Source organism: Bos javanicus, chromosome 12, assembly GCF_032452875.1.
Source record: "Bos javanicus breed banteng chromosome 12, ARS-OSU_banteng_1.0, whole genome shotgun sequence".
NCBI classification, from domain to species: domain Eukaryota; kingdom Metazoa; phylum Chordata; class Mammalia; order Artiodactyla; family Bovidae; genus Bos; species Bos javanicus.
The window spans coordinates 85,070,865-85,089,588 of NC_083879.1; positions in this window are offsets into that span (position 1 = coordinate 85,070,865).

Sequence of the window (18,724 nt, forward strand, 5' to 3'; positions counted from 1 at the left end):
GCATCACCGACTCAATGGACGTGAGTCTCAGTGAACTCCGGGAGTTGGTGATGGACAGGGAGGCCTGGTGTGCTGCGATTCATGGGGTCACAAAGAGTCGGACATGACTGAGAAACTGAACTATGCCAACATGTCAAAAATGCAGTATCTTCGTTCCATTAGTGAAGATACTTTAATTCTGCTCCATTGTTTCCAATTTACACTTTGCAGGTCTCAGAGGGAAAAGTTCTTTATATGCACAGGCACGTGTTTCTTATGCCACAGGCACACGTCTTATGATACATGTGGTGATGGGACATAAATGCTTTTCAGAGGAGTAATGCTTGGAAAACACTTGAAATTTTCTTGTTGGGTTTTCCCGGCGTCCTGTGATGTTACTCGTTTTACCCAGGACTTTAGTGGGGGAAAGCACCCAGATTTCCTCACCTCCAATCAAACGGACTGGGAGGACTGTCCTGGACTCCCGCCCACAGCCCCCAGGAGCCCAGAGGGCATCCTCTGATCAGCTCTGTTATCACTACAGGCGTTTGCATGAGATGCAGAAAAGTACCTAAAAAGCCATGTGCTTGAATAGCTGTGAGTTTGTCCTCTAAGGTAATAAAAACATCCATCTCAAGAGGGCTGTCGTCCGGGAATGTGGACACTGATACTGAATGCAAAACAACAGAGATGCCTTCAAACTGTCGGCACCCTGGTCCTCGGGCTGGTGTGCGGGGACTGCCTGGATCTGAACCCAGAGGAGGGGGAGAAGGGCCTGGGCCTCCTGGCTTCTCCAGTCTCCACTCTCTTCCCCGCTCCAGACCCCACAGAGCCAGGGTGACTGTGGCCAGCCAGCTGTGCTGTGGAGGAGGGGTACCCAGAAAGATGGGGGGAAAGGGCGTGTGCCAACTAGGAAGGGATTCTCTCTTTTTGACTTTGAATAACAGGTAGCTACAAACACGATGCAGAGAGGCCTCTGATCCCCACAGGCCACTTTACTCGAGGGTGAGACCTCACACAGCACGCTGCAGCACCAGGACCACGAGGCGGGCGTTGCTGTAGGGCGCCGGGCGCCGGTTCACCATCCCTGCAGCTTCCTGAGTGGGACTGTTCCCTCTAGGAGAGCTCCACGGCTGCTCCTTCCCCTCACACGGAGGGCGGTGGCGGGAACAGAGAGGAGGGGCAGAGGCGAAGGGAGCACCTGGAGACTGCTCGTCTTCACGGACACAATAGGTGTTATACAGCTGTGACACCTGCTTCTGATAAGCCACAGCCCCGTGATTTAACACATCCTCGGTACTCACCCGGCAAGAGCAAGGAAAGAGCCTAGAACAGGCTCTTATGGATTGACAGTGTTACCTTGAAAGAGAGAGTGGGCAGACTGCTGACGTGGCTAACAGCACCTTGATTGGAGAAGATTCCAGGTGCTGGGCAGGAGACAGCAGGCTGGCTAGTGGTGCCTGTTTGGGCTCTCCACGCCCCGAAAGACTGGTGCGTTAATGTGAAAAATAAGACCAGTGTATGTGGAAGCTTGTCTAATGTTAACAAACCACCTCTTTGTCCAGTGTCACTAAATGAATTTTCCCCTCGTGAGAATAATTGTCTAGACAAGAAAAGAAAAGGTGACTCCTTTAACACCTGGTATATTCACTCAACCATTCAATGGAAAGTCTTCTACGATGAAATGTAGATCCCGCTGCTTCTTAATGGAGAAGGAAATGGCAACCCACTCCAATACTCTTGCCTGGAAAATCCCATGGACAGAGGAGGCTGGTGGGCTATAGTCCATGGGGTCGCAAAGAGTCGGACACAACTGAGCGACTTCACTTACTGCTTCCTAAACAATGCACCTCCTGCTGAAATACATTTCCCACAGACACAGTGTGTGCTGGACTGAACGTCGTCCCACCGTGTTTCAAAGGCACTGGGTTCTGGCAGCGTCTCTGCTCCCGTTGAGCTGAATTGCTGAACAGCCCTACTCAGCAATTCCCTTGCTTCTGAAGTTCGCTGTTTTGATCTAGAACCACCTACAACCATCTAGAATGCGCCTCTCTGGGCCCACACACCTCCTTCTTTCTCTAGAGCAGATCCGCCTGTATTTTTCACTATTTATTTTCCAGCCCTTTTCCTAATGTTATTTTATGGGCTTCCCAGGTGCTGCAGTGGGAAAGAACCTATCTGTCAAGGCAGGAGACGCAACAGACATGGGTTCAACCCCTGAGTTGGGAAGATCCCCAGAAGTGGGAGATGGCAAACCACTCCAGCATTCCTGCCTGGAGAATCCCATGGACAGAGGAGCCTGGCGGGCTGCAGTCCCGGGGGTCGCAAAGAGTCAGACACGACTGAGCAAATGAGGACGCGTTGCAGTATTAGAGATTTGACTAAGAAGATGTTTGAGGACAGGACCTGTCGATAAGAAGTACTTTGAAAGTCAGCCAATCAGCCGGTTTTTTTATGATCCTATGAATCTGCTTTGCCGGAAGGCAGGGCTCACGCCTGGGATACTGAGACGCCCTAGGATTATAAACGTTTTCCCAGCAGGTCCGGGCGCTGCTCGCCCCTCTCTCCGTCTCTCACGTGCTGTCCCTGATTTCTGGAGGGATTTCTGCTGAGATGGGGTCCCAGTCCCTCCCCTTCCCCCAGACCTCAGACCTGCCAAGCAGGGTTCCAATTCTTTCTGACAAGGGTGGGGGGGTGGGGGGCTGGACATCCATCCATAAACACTGAGACACAAACTATTGGAAACATGATATGAATTGCTTGGATCAACAGACTAGAGTGTCCAAGGCTTGCTTTTTTTGGAAAATCCCCGCATCCACCCCAAGTGGAATGCAGAAACACCATGGTTGATGGGTAAGGAAACATCGCTGTTTTCCTGTAAAAGTAACAACAGCTTCGCGGGTGAGGACTCCTCTCCTCCAGGACAGGGCTCCACTCTGTTCTGTCTCTGCCCTTCCACCCCACCCAGCCACACTGTGCACCCCTTGTCTGTATCTTTATTTAAAAAAAACATCAAATGTAACAACTTGCAGCTCCCCTTGAAGCTTTATTTGCTCATCTGTTGGTTATTTGCACCAACCCTCTGCCTCACCATTGAAAGAGAATTTTTTTAACTATGTTTTGTGGGGAGTTTATTTCAAAACCCACACTTCCCCTCCCCCCCCCCCCCAAATGCATCAGAAGCACGACAGTCTCCTGAGGACAAGACAGTGCAGAGCATTTTAATCCAAATTGCTCTGAATGTTATAGTTTAATAGAACCTCAGGCATACGTCAGGTTAAAATGTTATCTTTGCTATTATAAGATTAAAACCCTGGCACACTCCCTAGATAAGGATCATATAATTATTCTTACCTTGAAAACTCTTGTAATACATCAGATTCTAAATAACACGCTCACCCTTGGCTGAAACCAATGGGGAAGTATTAAGAGCCAGGACAATCTTAGGAAGAAGATTCTTCCATCTTAGGAAGAAGCAGGGTTACTCAACCGCCTTCCCAGACTCGGAGGCTCAGAAGGTGAGCAATGTGTCTGTGGTCACATGACTTCAAACACATGGCAGAACCAGCCAAAACCCGACAGCTGCCTCACCATCCTGAAGAGTATCCACAGGAGAGCTTTACTTTGCCCGGTAAGCCTTTGATTCAGACATGATCTTTCGTTGAAAGTAAAATGATGGTATAACTGGTCAGGAAAAAAAAAAAAAAAAAACCCTTTCCATCTGTGCTTTCCGTGGTGCGCAGAAAGAAATAGGTTAATGGGTGGACAGCCTTGGATGCCATAAAACAATTAACTTTTAAAACTCATGACTTCTTATTTTATGGCTGCCTACAGATTAATCAGCATCTGTTAAAAGTGAATTTTGCAAACCTGACTTACTAGCATTGCAAGATTGTATATCTTTACCAAAATTCATTCTGTCCACTTTCTAAGCCGATGACAAAACCGTTCAGTGGATGGTGGGTCTTGCGCTCCGTTCTACTCTGAAGCTATGAAAGATGGAAATTATCTTTCTCCTCCCTCAAATTAAAGTGAGTGTCTTTGGTATTGCATGGTGCGATTTCACGTTTCTAAATGACGACATTATCCAAGATTAGCCATCCAGTCAGGGCAGACCATGGCTGAATCTGGGAGAAACGCAGGGACACTGTGCCCCCGTGAGGGTGGGGTGGGGCTCCCCAGGCCCCCTGCCTTGTCACTGGCGTGCACCGTCCCCCAGGTCCGCTCCCTGCCCTGTTCTGCTGCGTGGTTTCCGGTCGGCCAGCCCCGTGGCTTCCGCAGGTCACCGGCCTGTCCCTGCTGCAGCGCAGAGCCTTTCTGGCTGAGGGCATTGGCTCAGCCGCCGAGCTTCTCCAGCCTGCAAGGGCCGCTGGTGCAGACCAGTGCAGAGACATGCCCGGGACCCGTGGCAGGTGGAGATTCGTGTCTGTGGACGCACCTTTCCTGCAAACGCAAGAGCCAAGAGCAGCCCCCATGAGAAAATGCAAGTGAGAGTTACTTTTGAGGTGATGCTGAGTGGTTGGCGGAGTCGTCCAATGAATGATGCTTTAAAAAAAAGGAAAGAAGACACCATGTTACGTGCCAGTCTCGGGAGGGAAGGAGAACCCAGTGACTGATACCCACCCCTGGGGCCTCCTCCGAGCAGCGTGGCCTTCCCTGGTCAGGGCCCCCCTCGCCCCTCCCCAGCCCCTCCGGGATTCCCTGGAGAGGGCACTCCACCCCACGCCCGATTCCTCCCCAGTGATGCCAGCCTTCAGTGGACTCCTGGCCTGAGTCTTGCCCTCAGCTGGCCGGTCAGCTGGGCTGTCTGCTGCCAGCCTCTCCGCCATCTTAGGAAGAAGCAGGTTACTCAACCGCCTTCCCAGACTCGGAGGCTCAGACGGTGAGCAACGTGTCTGTGGTCACATGACTTCAAACACGTGGCAGAACCAGCCAAAACCCGACAGTTGCCTGATGGCAGAACCGGATCCCAGACGACCTCCCCTGTGCCCGGAGCTTGGACACTGAGGCATCCTTGTCCCCAGGCCAAGTCTGCTGGCCAGCAGCTGGCACCAGCGGCTCCAGCCACCAGGTGTAGCCTGCGTGCCCCTGAACACAGAGGAAGTCTAGACACCCGTCTACATGCATGCGTGCTCAGCCATGCCCAGCTCTGTGTGACCCTGTGGACTGTAGCCCGCCAGGCTCCTCTGTCCATGGGATTCTCCAGGCAAGAATCCTGGAGTGGGTCACCATGCCCTCCTCCAGGGGATCTCCCCAACCCAGGCATCTAACCCATGTCTCTTGTATCACCTGCATTGGCAGACAGGTTCCTTTAACCAAAAAACCCATATAACCTAGATGCCCCAACAGTTCTCAGTCATTAGTTAAGACTTTTGGACTCTGGGAGAAGGCAAGGGTGGGACAGTTTGAGAGAATAGCATTGAAGTGTATATTTAGTTCAGTTCAGTCGCTCAGTCGCTCAGACTCTTTGCGACCCCATGAATCACAGCACGCCAGGCCTCCCTGTCCATCACCAACTCCCAGAGTTCACTCAGACTCATGTCCATCGAGTCAGTGATGCCATCCAGCCATCTCATCCTCTGTAGTCCCCTTCTCCTCCTGCCCCCAATCCCTCCCAGCATCAGAGTCTTTTCCAAAGAGTCAACTCTTCGCATGAGGTGGCCAAAGTTCTGGAGGTTCAGCTTTAGCATCATTCCTTCCAAAGATATCCCAGGACTGATCTTCTTTAGGATGGACTGTTTGGATCTCCTTGCAGTCCAAGGGACTCTCAAGAGTCTTTTCCAATACCACAGTTCAAAAGCATCAATTCTTTGGCACTCAGCTTTCTTCACAGTCCAACTCTCACATCCATACATGACCACAGGAAAAACCATAGCCTTGACTAGACGGACCTTTGTTGGCAAAGTAATGTCTCTGCTTTTGAATATGCTATCTAGGTTGGTCATAACTTTCCTTCCAAGGTGTAAGCGTCTTTTAATTTCATGGCTGCAGTCACCATCTGCAATGATTTTGGAGCCCAAAAATATAAAGTCTGACACTGTTTCCACTGTTTCCCCATCTATTTGCCATGAAGTGGTGGGACCAGATGCCATGATCTTCATTTTCTGAATGTTGAGTTTTAAGCCAACTTTTTCACTCTCCTCTTTCACCTTCCTCAAGAGGCTTTTTAGTTCCTCTTCACTTTCTGCCATAAGGGTGGTGTCATCTGCATATCTGAGGTTATTGATATTTCTCCCGGCAATCTTGATTCCAGCTTGTGCTTCTTCCAGCCCAGTGTTTCTCATGATGTACACTGCATATAAGTTAAATAAGCAGGGTGACAATATGCAGCCTTGACGTACTCCTTTTCCAATTTGGAACCAGTCTGTTGTTCCATGTCCAGTTCTAACTGGTGCTTCGTGACCTGCATACAGATTTCTCAAGAGGTAGGTCAGGTGGTCTGGTATTCCCATCTCTTTCAGAATTTTCCACAGTTGATTGTGATCTACACAGTCAAAGGCTTTGGCATAGTCAATAAAGCAGAAATAGATGTTTTTCTGGAACTCTCTTGCTTTTTCCATGATCCAGCAGATGTTGGCAATTTGGTCTCTGGTTCCCTGCCTTTTCTAAAACCAGCTTGAACATCTGGAAGTTCATGGTTCACATATTGCTGAAGCCTGGCTTGGAGAATTTTGAGCATTACTTTACTAGCGTGTGAGATGAGTGCAATTGTGCAGTAGTTTGAGCATTCTTTGGCATTGCCTTTCTTTGGGATTGGAATGAAAACTGACCTTTTCCAGTCCTGTGGCCACTGCTGAGTTTTCCAAATTTGTTGGCATGTTGAGTGCAGCACTTTCACAGCATCATCTTTCAGGATTTGAAACAGCTCCACTGGAATTCCATCACCTCCACGTATATTACCATATGTAAAACAGATGACCAGTTCAAGTTCAAGGCATGAAGCCAGGCACTCAGAGCCGGTGCTCTGGGACAACCCAGAGGGATGGAGTGGGGAGGGAGGTGGTAGGGGGTTTCAGGATGAGGGGACACGTGTATACTTGTGGCTGATTCATGTCTATGTATGGCAAAAACCACCACAATATTGTAAAGTAATTATCCTCCAATTAAAATAGATTAATTAATTTAAAAAAGAAAATAAAAAAGAAATGTAAATGTAATATATGTCAATTGTACCTCAATAAATACACACGCAACTCTTAAAATTCAAAAAATAATACTAACTGTATGCCTTTACAAACACATTCATAAAAATTAGGAACTTAATTTCCCATTTTTAGCACTGGATAAAAAACAGAGAATTGTAACGTTTTTTGCAGTCAAACGTACTCTTCCTTCCAGACTCGATAAAGATCACCTGCAGACAAACCCAAGTTCAAGTGCTGCCTGAACCAGAGCGGACTCCCCACGGCTGCCTTGGCTCATTGTCTAAAACGCTACTGTGTTAATCCCCTCGGTTTCCAGTGGCCTCTCAAGCCCAGACCCTTACAGGCACTGAAAATATTTGTTTTCATGCTCTTGTGTGATGGGCATGTTTATTTCAATCCTAGTTCAGACTCCAAATGAAGGTGGGAGGCGTTCCGTTTGCCATTTTGGAGTCTCGTTTTAAAGACTTTGAGGAAATTCGAATTCCAACAAGATGGGAAGTTTACTTGTGTATCCTCAACGGTACATATCGTGTGGATCTTGGAAGGAGAGAGCAATCACGCTGTAAATGCTTAATTAAGTGCACCGCTCAGAAACTCACGCTCCCACTGCAGGCAATGCTCCCGTCTCACCAGCCTCCTGCTCTCGTTCAGTGAAGGAAGCCCTGGCCTCCGGAAATGCAGTTCTGGTGGCGGCCTTCCTGGAATCCTGTCATCTGAACCTGTGACCTGACTTGACTTTGCTGTGCTTTGCTCGTTAGACTGTGTGTAGTTCATGCTGAAAGGAGTGCAGCGTTTCATTAAAACCTGTATTAAGCCGTCATCGAGCATATGAGTGAAATCAGTCAAGAAGCATAAACTCAAGGGCTGAAGAGAAATCAAAATCCACTTAACTCAGCCACTTCCTTTTACAGGCAGAAGCTGAAGCTAGGAGACAAGGGCTTGTTCAAGATGATGCAGCTGGGACTTCGCCAGTGGTCTGGTGGTTAAGACCCCCGTGTTCAGTGCAGGGGGCGCAGGTTCCATTTCCGGTCAGGGAACGGAGATCCCGCATGCCGAGCTATGTGGCCAAAAAGTAAACATTTTCTAAAAAGGGGGTGCAGCCGCCACATTTTGTTGCTGATGGGGTGCAAGGTGGTGAGGAGGGGGAGGGCTGGATGGACCTGGGAGCAGGTGTGGGTGATAACTGTGCCTCTTCCTCCCTCTGGGGCTCTTACTCCCCAGGTCTCAGTGTTGTCATCTGTATAATGGGGATGTGATTTATTTTCCAGACATTAAACAGAAAGCCGCATGTAAAATGCCTGGTTTACGGAGCACACACTTGGAAATGTTCCCCTCCTTGTGGAAATTGTTACTTCTGAAAAAAGCATCTCGAGCTGGCAGACATGATGGGAGAGTCTGTCTCTCCCATATCATTGTTTGGTGCTGTCCCTCCTTAGGCAACGCTGGGCGCTGTTACAGAGTCACCGTGGAAGGCATGACCTTCCATGACACACCCAGGGACTGTTCCTGGAGGGCTGGTCTCTTAGTGCTCCCTGAATATGTGAGTCCCCGAAGCGACACCCGTTCTGGGCCCATGGTTCTCCTGGTCACTGATGACTTCTTAGTTCAGAGCACTCCTGTCTTTCCCCAATTCAGCTTCCTAACCTTAAATACCAGTGACCTCCCTCCTGCTGTGAACCTAGAGCAGCAGTGAAGACTTGTACACCTCTGGAGAGCAGTGCGGGTCTTCTGGTCTTCCTGTGAATTAAGGGCTCCTCGCTCTCCAGATGGTCAAGGAAATGCAGAGCTTAAGCTTCCAAAATGCCAAAGATTTTTAAAACATTTCCCCCCTTGATACGAGGAAATTTCGTTTCATCTCAGAACACACCAATCCAGAGAAACATACAAAAGGAAATGAAAATCATTCATAAGCCCACCAACCAGAGAAGATTACCAGCTTTTTTCACATTTGGGATCATATTGTAATAGAAATTCTAACACACTTTCTTATTTAATATGTAAGGCCTGTTTTTCTATTGTCATTCGATATTTTTCTACAATATCTTTCCTTGGTGGCTGAAGCTTAAGCATATCCATGTTTGACAGAAAAAAGACATTTTCACGAAATCATGAGTGATCAAAGGAAAAAATAGGGCACTTCTCTTGAATGAATTAACTATATTGTGGATCAGTTAACCCAAGCAACCAGTTTTTGCCACGTCATAAAACTTTGGAATTTTGTCATTTGGATGACAATGCAAAATTTCTATTCAGTTTCAAATGATACCTGTTACATAACTTAGTGCAATAGGCTAATTCATAGCTCAGTCTAAAAAAAGGCAGCCTCTCTTTTATAATCAAGCAAACAATAGAACAGAGGCATAGGAAGTACTCCAAAATATATATAATTATGGAAGACAAGAGACATTTCAGAGAAAACAGGAAGACTGTGTAGGAATGATTAGCTTAAGCGCAGAGACAGTAAAGCCACCGTGATGTGTGGGGTCTACTTCCTGTAGTCCAGGAACTGGGTGCTTAGCCTGGGGGTGGGGGGACAGTGAGAGCAGAGGTGGGGCCAGGAGCTGGCGCTCAGCACCCCCATCCTGCTGGCTGAGTCCCGGGCTCTTGTTCATCTCAAGTATTCCTTTCCTTTTTTTTTTTTTTTTCAAAAGAATCTGCCTGCAGTGCAGGAGTTCAATCCCTGGGTTGGGAAGATCCCCTGGAGAAGGAAATGGCAACCCACTCCAGTATCCTTGTCTGGAAAATCCCATGGACAGAGGACCTGGTGGGTTACTGTCCACGGGGTCACAAAGAGTCTGGCATGATTGAGCAACTAACACTTACTTACTCTTAGTTGATTTACGGAAGAGGGCACCCCAACCCACTGCACTGCTCTTGCCTGTTGAATCCCATGGACGGAGGAGCCTGGCGGGCTGTAGTCCATGGGGTCGCAGAGAGCTGGACACGACTGACTGAGCGGACTTCATAGAGTTGGTTTACAACATTGTGTTAATTTCCTTTTTTTTTCTTTTGAGTGAGCATTTTATTTTTTTAATTACTTTTTATTGGAGACAAGGCTGTGTGAATTTCTACTGTACAATCAAGTGACTCGGTTATACATATATATGCATTCTTTTTACATATTCTTTTCCATCATGCTTTATCACAGCATACTGAATATGTGCTGTGCGATATCTCCTTGCTGTCTTTCCATGCTGATGAGCAGCAGGACTGTGCCAGGTCGTGGGGCACAGAGTTGAGGGCTGGCCTCTCCTCTCCAGGACTCAGCTGTGACGGGACAGGCAGGGGACGGACCCCGCTGACGTCGCCGTTGGGGATGAAGCGTCTTGGGCTCGCAGAGCGTCTCAGGGGTGGGGAGGGTCTCCCAGACGTTATCTGAACCGACGCCCAGAAGCGGCTACACAGCTGGGCCAGTGAAAGGACGGCCAGCACCCATGTGAGTTCCAGAGGAGCAGCACCCCGAGCCTCGTTGTCAAGACCACCCTGCCTGCCCTCAGCCCTCCCATTTGCCCGCATCTTCCCCCAAGGTGCCCACAGTCACCCCAGGGATGGGCTCACAGAGACGGAGACCTGACGGGACTCACTGACGCCCAGACCGGTCTGGGCGGCACACACGCCTGTTTGCAAAGCTGGTCTCAACTCCTCTCATTTGCAACAACTGCATGTTCCCTTCGCTTCGCTCCTTCCTCTGAGAAAAGTCCCCCTGGTCTGGGTGGGGGCGTGTGTGCCCCGACCACCCTGCAGCCGGAACCTGAGCGGTGCAGCCGGCCGGGGACCCCCGCCACGCAGACCAGGGCTGCGTAGACGCGCCCCGTGCTCCGCACGCAGCAGGCTTGCTTCCTGAACGTCAGAGAACCCGCGCAGACAGAGCGCCTTCAACACCAACAGCCCGCGGGGTTTGCAGACGAAACAGTACATCAGAGGGACGGGGACAGGCAGATACACAGCAAAACAGAGCTTCTGCTTTTCACAATTACGAGGCTAACTGAAAAGTTTGAGATTGGAAAGCTTGTATCTTCATACGACAGGCATTTTTTGTTGCTGTTGGTGGTGGTGGTGGCGGCGGTTTTCTGTCTTGGAGCCACTGTTTCGACCTCCCTCGCCCTCTAAAGACGCTTGGCTTGAGGATGCTGTCAGCCAGCCAGCCACCCCCAGGGCCTTTCTCAGCCCTGTTTTCACTTCAGCCACAGAGCAGAGCCACCAACTGCATATTCAGGGCTGCACCGCACTGTCCTCTTTTAAGAATACCGGAAACTAATACAGCAAACAGAAAGCAACAGACAGTGCCTGTGCTGCGGCTAAGTCGCTTCAGTTGTGTCCGACTCTGTGCGACCCCATAGATGGCAGCCCACCAGGCTCCCCTGTCCCTGGGATTCTCCAGGCAAGAACAATGGAGTGGGTTGCCATTTCCTTCTCCAATGCATGAAAGTGAAAAGTGAAAGTGAAGTCGCTCAGTCGTGTCCGACTCTTCATGACCCCATGGACTGCAGCCCACCAGGCTCCTCTGTCCATGGGATTCCAGGCCCTGCCAGAAGCAAGACACAGGGGTGCTGGCCGCGGTCCCCAGAGCAGGTCTCAGCCTGCTAGCAAGGACTGAGAGCCAGCCCCTAAACCAAGTACCTGGGTTTTGTCTTAATTCATCTCCTAGGCATTGTCTCAGAGAAGGCAATGGCACCCCACTCCAGTACTCTTGCCTGGGAAATCCCATGGACAGAGGAGCCTGGTAGGCTGCAGTCCATGGGGTCGCTAAGAGTCGGACATGACTGAGCGACTTCACTTTCACTTTCATGCATTGGAGAAGGAAATGGCAACCCACTCCAGTGTTCTTGCCTGGAGAATCCCAGGGACGGCGGAGCCTGGTGGGCTGCCGTCTATGGGGTCGCGCAGAGTTGGACACGACTGAAGCGACTTAGCAGCAGCAGCAGCAGCAGGCGACCATTGATCCAGAGGCTCACTTCCAGGAAACGGTGATGTCACATGCCCCCAGAAGTCTCCACACCTGGGCAGGAGTGTGTGGTGGGGGTGCATCCTGAGAACGCCTTGGACTGTGTATGTACATGGCCATCCACGGGCTGACCTCAAAACACAGGATCCGTGCCCTTGATGTGATAAACACACTATTGCTCAGGTCGAAGGTGCCCAAATGAAGCGATTGCTCCCCAAGTTTCCTCTGTCCTTCTCACCTTGCTTCTGAGAAATAGCCTTACTGTGAAGGGAAAGCACTAATCAGACTGGACTTCAGGGCTTCGGTCCTTAGCGTTAGAAGGGATGGAGGCTTCCCGAGACCCCTCATGACTGTGATGCTATGTGACCAGGTGAGTTAGAAGTGTTAGATGTTATGATCCACAGGCTTACCCAGCAGTGTAACTGCCCCAAAGGACTTTGGAGATGGTCCCTTGAAGGATAATCCACGAAGTGATGGATGCTCCCTGGAGGGAGGGAGGTACCACTGGAGGGTGAGGATGGGTCTCTGCGCCCCTGGCTGCCGCTGGGATGTCCAGCTAAGCTGGGGACAGGGGAGCCACCTGGCACCTGGAGGGCTGCCGGAGGGAGTCTGAGGGGCCTTCCTGCCCACCCCCTCCTCTGGGTCTGGCTGGTTCCTGCCGATCCTACAGGTCTGCCCCGGACATCCCCCTTGAAGATGCCCTTTTCTGCACAGCACTCGCCACGTTACTATGGGACTCATCTTTCTGCCCAGTCTCTTGGGAGTAGGGCCGTCTCCCACTCTCTCTGAACCTCTGTGCCATGCACCTGAAATGCACATGATGCTGTAAATCGACTTTATACCTCAGTACATGTTTTTTATTAAAAAAAAAAAAGCAAAAGTGAAAGCTCTGGAAGAGAGTTTTTAAAGAGATTCCTCCGTGCAAGTTTGTGGGTTCATAGTTCGTGTCTCTTAATCACCAGATAATACCCCACGGACTGAATAGACCAAGTCTGTTGATCTTTTTAAATAAAGAAAACGACATCTGGAGGGGAGGTGAAAAGAAAATGCTTTCTTCATCCGTGAAGTTTTTTCTTTTGTTTCTCTTCCCTACTGCCTTATACCAAAGTAGTAAAAGGCTTGACTGTAATGAAACTGGAAGTTGCGGAGCCACGGGGTCACTAGAGTACGTTTTTACGTTCCTCTTTCGGTGGTGGGGCCGCCCCAAGGGTACATATAAATACTCCATGACCTCACTTATTAAAAATAGAGCAGGTCTCCACTGCCCTCTCACAGGGCAGCCTGGAACACAGCCTCCAATTGCTGCATTGCATTCTATAAAAACACTCCAGGGCATGAGTCATTAGAGGTGTTTAATTCACCACACATCTTCCCAACTCCACTAGAGCTCAGCTTAGGTGGGCTCACTGGGTGCTCGGTGGAATCTCCAGCACCGAGGCGTCCGGACTGAGCCTGGGAGGAGCCACGCCGCCCAGATGTCAGCTGGTGACACCAAGCCTCCATGCCTGACCCACCAGCCCTGAGCCACTGGCCATCTTCCGATGGGTTTTCATTTTAAAATACACAACACTTTGTTCTGTAAAAGCTGTTTGAATGAAATGCTTTCAGTGAGCCTTTTACCCAGCTGCTGCTGCTAAGTCACTTCAGTCGTGTCCGACTCTGTGTGACCCCATAGACGGCAGCCCACCAGGCTCCCCCATCCCCGGGATTCTCCAGGCAAGAACACTGGATTGGGTTGCCATTTCCTTCTCCAAGGCATGAAAGTGAAAAGTGAAAGTGAAGTCGCTCAGTTGTGTCCGACCCTCAGCGACCCCATGGACCGAAGCTTTTCCAGGCTCCTGCATCCATGGGATTTTCCAGGCAAGAGTACTGGAGTGGGCTGCCATTGCCTTCTCTGTTTACCCAGCTAGCTCGCAGCAAAACAAAACAGACCTCAAAACGTGCAAATTCTAGCCTTAGTGTCCACCCCCTGCCTGCTTGCTTCGGAAGGAATCCAGTCTTTCCCATATTGGGGAAGGATGTGAATCACATGCGCAGCCTGAGAGAAAGCTCTGGGTGGTGAGCGCTGGCCCCAGGTGACCAGTGGCCTTGAAACCCGAGAGAGGACAAGGGAAGCCCAGGATGGAGGCCAAGCTGGCAGGTGGGGCTCGGGACCCTCCCGTGGGGACCGCAGGAGAAGGGCAGCTCTCTGCTCCACTTGGTCCACTGGGCCAGCTCGCCTGCGCTGCCCTGCCCTGCCCTCCTGCCCCCCATCCAGCCAGCCATCTGCACATTCCTGAGCAGAAAGATCCCGGTCAGTTGACACTTGACCCAAGACCTACGCAGGACCCCTGAAATTTTAAAACAACAGCAACAACCTCCTCAATTATCCACAGTAATGAGGTCACAAGGCTGAGCGAAGGACAAAGAAGATACGACGAGAACTTCCTGAACCCCTCCTGGGGGTTCTGGTCTCTTGATTCTTCTACAGCAGGAGGTGCAGCCACTCATATTTGTGCAAAGAATGAGTTCACAGCTCAGGGAAGTCAATTAAACCACTTAAAGTTGCACAGCAGATAATTAAAAGGAGTAGTGATCTCTACCCACGTTTGTCAGCCTAGCATCTTTTCTCTTCTGGGGACAAAGACTGTTACTACCATTGATTTAACTTATCACAAACCTCTTAAAAATTAATAGGCCAAAATGCCAAGTTTTCTTTCTTTTGTTCAGAATGCTTAGTGAAAGAGTAAAACAATGTACCTGATGGAAAAGTTGGGCAGCAGAAGAAAACCAGGGAAAGTTTCAACACGGCACAAGTGTTTCCTAAACACGAAGAATCTTCCAGAGTCAAATCACATCTCCAAGATGCCAGCCAAGAACGTTCCTCAGCATCTGTTCTTGCTCTCATAGGACCTTGAGGTGGTCCAAGACGCTCTCCAGCTCCAGTCATGGGTTTGCTTTGTTAGTGAAACAGAAATCCCCCAGCAGATCACCACTGATACTTAATGGTGTTAAGCAGGAGTTAGCTGAGGACTTGAAGAGTCAGTTAGAAGGCAAAATGATCACATTCACTCAATTTCCTGCTCTAACAGGTACAGACCGGCCTCACCAGGCAGATCCTCACTTCCACACACTCCCAGATGCAAAGCCACGGCTCCTTGTTCTGTAGTCAAAATTGCCGCTTTTCACTACAAGGGCATCTTTTCTCTTGAGAGGTAACAGAACCTGGCGGTCACTTCCAAGACAGAAGTCTTTTTTTTTTTTTTTTAATTGAGACACAATCGACATAAACCCTGTGTGAGTTTAAGGGCTTTGACTTTTTGGTTTCATGCATGTATTTATTGCACCGTGAGTCCCCCTCAGGGTTAGCTAACACCTCCATCATGTCACATGCGGTCATTTCCTTTTCGTGGAGAGAACAATTAAGACCTTAGTCTCAGCAATTTTGAAGTTTATGGTACAGCATTGGAGACTGTGATCATTAAATCCCCAGGTCTTATTTATGGACTATTCCCGACTGTGCCTTAAGCCGCAGCCCCTTCCTGTACAGCACAAGGAACTCTACTCAATGGTCCGTAATAACCTCCATGGGGAAAGAGTCTGGAAAGACTGTGTGTTCATGCGTGTATCACTGAATCGCTTTGCTGTACATCTGAAACTAACACAGCATTGCAAATCAGCTATACTTCAATAAAATAAATATATTATTACAATAAAATATATATGTATTTAAATTTAAAAAAGAAAAATAATTTCTTACTCTTCTTCCATTTCCATACAAACAAAGTAAGTCCTTAAGATACTGGGGACTTTGGCATCTGTCAACAACAGTCAAAAGTTAAATTTTCATATTTAAAAGTCAAAATTCATCTCTGACTTTAGTGTAGTGCCCTTTATGATTTCTGAAGAAACCACTGTGTTCCGTGGAATCCCAGGGCGGGGGAATGCTTTGCACACGGTCTGTCCCAAATATTTGCTCATTCAGTTTAGCTGTAACGCCCTCTCTGGAAAGTCTCTTGCTTATAATACCCTTTCTGGAAAATCACCTATAGGACTTTACACTTGACTTACTTATTAGGTAAGAAAGTAAATAACTCTTGTTTGTTTCTTTCCAGTTTTATTTCCAGGATAAGAAAATACCTATTTCCTTTGTTAGCTCCCTTTCTTGAGAAATCCCATACTTAAAATGTTCATAAAATATTTCAAACTTGCCAACTTTCTGATCTAAACGATGGAGAACTAAATTTTCTGTGGACTTTTCTTGCCTTTAGGAGACTCCATCACGTTACCTGTAGCCGTTTCACTGTATACAGAAAGAACCTGCTAAGTGGCCAGCTTGAGTGCCAGAGCATTTAGCTGTGTTCAGAGAGCCTAGAATGAACTTTTCAGACATCTTCTTTCTCTTCCACACCTGAAAACCAATCTGCAGTTCTTCATCCTGCTGGGCCCCATGGCCCTACTAGCTTCTTCTTTGAAAAGCACAAGGGAACATCACAAGTGCAGGCTGGCTGTGACATGGAATGATAGCATTCATCGTGAGACAGTCAGAATAGCCATCACAGGAAAGGACGGCAGCGTGAACACTAGTGAGTCCCGGACCCAGTGACGGTTCCTAGCAGGGAACACGTGTCAGTGGCATAAGTAAACACATCAGCCCACACAGCTTTGTTTTCTTTTAATTAAGAGGGGGAGATGACCTTACTCCTCCTCCGAGGTTGCCCTCAGAGCTTCCTAATTCACTGCCGTGGGAGCGGAGCTGATGTTACCGAGCTGGTCCTGCTCCTCCCTGAAGGGTCTTTGGATAACGCCTTTGGAAAGACAACGTGCTCCTTGGACGAGATCCACCGTTGCAGGGATTGTCTGTCTGGATGGAGCATCTGGATAAACTCATCACAAACAGAAAGTGAGTTTTCCTAAGTATAGAAACCATAGCGGTGTTATGGCTCCACATTTCAGAACTAGGTAAAGGGCTTTGAGCCTTTCGTTCTCCTCACTGGTTTCTTCTCCATGTTGATGTTCTGGATCCGCATGTTGTTCCCATGAACAGAAGCCGAACACATAGAGTCAGTCTCCCTTCGCCGTCACCACCCGCTGGCCCTGTGGGCTCACCCCCGCAGGAAAGCTGGGGCTCGTTTCAGTATGTCTATAGGCTTTCCTTTCTGTTTCAGGGAAGATGGATTGATGTTTAGTTTCTAACCCTTTATTTCATTGCTCTCTTCTTTAGAAAATTCTGCTATACTTCTTTTAAATGTCTTTGCCTATTGTCTCAATTTTTCCACTTTTTCTTGAATCTCTTCTTTTTGATCTTAAAACGTTCCCTTCTTGCTTTGTATTTCTTCCTATTTAGATCTCACTTCCAACATGATTTTCTCTCTTCATCCCTGACTACGGTCCCCACCTCCCTGAGCTGTGCTAATTCTGAGTTACGCCACCCTTTAGTATCTTCTGTTATTTCCGTCATCCCTTCTGGTTGACGTTGAAGCATCATGGGTTCTGTTTCTTGTAGGTGTCGTGAATGGCTGTGCCTGTCAGGCGCTGTCTGTAGGAACATCACTCTCCTCCCTTACTCTACTTTATCTGAGAATAAGATGGTATGGGAGTATTCTGCCATCCGTTTCTGTTACTCATTTCCACCAGAGGTGAGTTTTTCTGTTTTCAGGAGGGAAAGAGGGAAAGAGTTAGTTGCTTAGTCGTGTCCTACCCTTTGCAACTCCATGGACTGTAGCCCACCAGGTTCCTCTGTCCATGGGATTCTCTAGGCAAGAATGCTGGAGTGGGTTGCCATTTCCTTCTCCAGGGGATCTTCCTGACCCAGGGATCCAACCGAAGTCTCCTGCATTGCAGGCAGATTTTTTACTGTCTGAGCCACCAGGTAGATCAATTCAAAGAGCCTTTCGACATCAATGTATGACAAAACCAAAACAATATTGTAAAGTAATTAGCCTCAAAAAATAATTAATAAAAAAACCCAACAAGGAGCCTTTCAAGCTCCCTGGCTCCAGAGCACCCCCTTCTCTGGTTTTGGTGAATGATCAGGGTGTGGCTAGTCCCAGCTCAGACTTCCTGGGTGTCCTTACCAGGCTCCAGAGACAAAGCAGGTATGAAAAAGAGCATTCAAGACTCCACAGCCGCACACCTGCACCCATACACACTCCTCCCTCACATACACACACACACACGCACACACACACACTGGTAGTTCACGCTTGGATGCATGCACACGTGCACAAATCACTATGATTTTCTCTTAAATCTACACAACAAATATCCTTTTATGATACATGTGAAGACCACTCTTACTTGCCTCATTCTATTACTACAGACCAATTAAGTTAATGCATCCTCTGGCAAGTCTTAATTCCTGGAAGATCATATTTTACTGAACTTCTTACATTCACTTTCATCTTTACCAAGTTGGAGTGAAACTGAAATCCATTATGGTTATTACAAAAAGGGCTGTCTTTGCAAAGGAAAGAATGTTCTTTCATTTCCCTCACAGAGATGATTCTTTGCTAGGGTAGGGACTTAAGATGCCACCTGCTAGAGACCATGGCAAGTGGTATGGCCTTGAATTTCAAGAATTCTTGTCCACTCCTATTATAATGTCTATACCATCCCATACCCAGAGTCTCTGATGTACAGGAGGCCTCAGGCACTGATTGTCTTGAACTATCAA